This window comes from Austrofundulus limnaeus, unplaced genomic scaffold (assembly GCF_001266775.1).
Source record: "Austrofundulus limnaeus strain Quisiro unplaced genomic scaffold, Austrofundulus_limnaeus-1.0 Scaffold1, whole genome shotgun sequence".
Lineage (NCBI taxonomy): Eukaryota > Metazoa > Chordata > Actinopteri > Cyprinodontiformes > Rivulidae > Austrofundulus > Austrofundulus limnaeus.
In genome coordinates, this window is record NW_013952403.1 from 6,404,065 (window position 1) to 6,405,207 (window position 1,143).

The window sequence follows — 1,143 nt, forward strand, 5'->3', positions numbered from 1 at the left end:
AAAAAAAAAAAACCCCAGTAAAGTTGAGGTTAGCAGGTCAGCACCACATCAGGATCAAAATCCAACAACAGTTTGGCACTGACCAAAAGATGGCTGACCATGTGCTTCTACCTCTGGTTCAAACAACAATCAGTGGGTGAGAAAATGTTAATTTGATGAGATGATGAGAGGCAGGTGTGGAGACGAAATGCCAGCAGGGTTATAAAACATAAAATTATTCCGTCATAGAATATCTTGATGTTCCTTTTTCAGTCATATGCTCCTTCATGTACACATCAGCCCCATGTTTATTGAATTGCTTTGTGCTTCCTTCCAATCCCTTGGAAGGCGAACAATGTTGGACTTCAAATGTTTTTTGTTCCTCATCAAGAGTTTTGTATATGTGTGTTATATTTGTGGATGTCACCTGTTTTGTAAACTTCCAGTATAATAAAGTTAGAAAAATAAAAATTTCTCCTGCTATCGACACCCTGTGTAATGCCAGGGCAGTGAGATCCAGGATTTTTCTTATTGAGGGGCCATCGAGAGGCCACAGCATTCATAGAGGGGCCAAGTATTTGCTCTATCGTTGCACACAAATCCCCAGTTTGGTGAGGTGTATTCATTTCACCAGTCACACATGTTCAAACACGTGTAATGTCATTTTAAAAAGCTTGCACAGTAAACTCTTCTTGCATGTTTTTTCACTGTACATATATAAAATGCTCTCAAACACAGTATGTGAGAAAATCCAGCCATCGTACGAGTTGAAAGGCTTTTTCTGCTGGTTTATTCAAATCTTCTTAAGAAGAGGAACAGACTTCTGTAAGCTTGATTCCTGCTGGGCTTTCCTGTTTGACTGTTTGAACATGGAACTGCACCCACCATCATGGCTCTTGGCAAAGGACACAAACCCTGTGTCAGGGTGGATGTTGCTTGTCAACATATAATGTGACAAACATCTGTGATGTTTCTCTTCTTTGTAAAACTACTGAATACTCTCATTAACTGTAGATTTTGTATTAGTTGTTAGGTTAAGTTCAGTATTAACCCCAAGCTCTTAAATATGTCCAGCTATGCCCCTAAAACGGAGCCTGCTGTTGGCATAGGCGAACTAGGCGGTCGCCTAGAGCGCCATCTGCTGGAGGGGGTGCCAAACTGCAG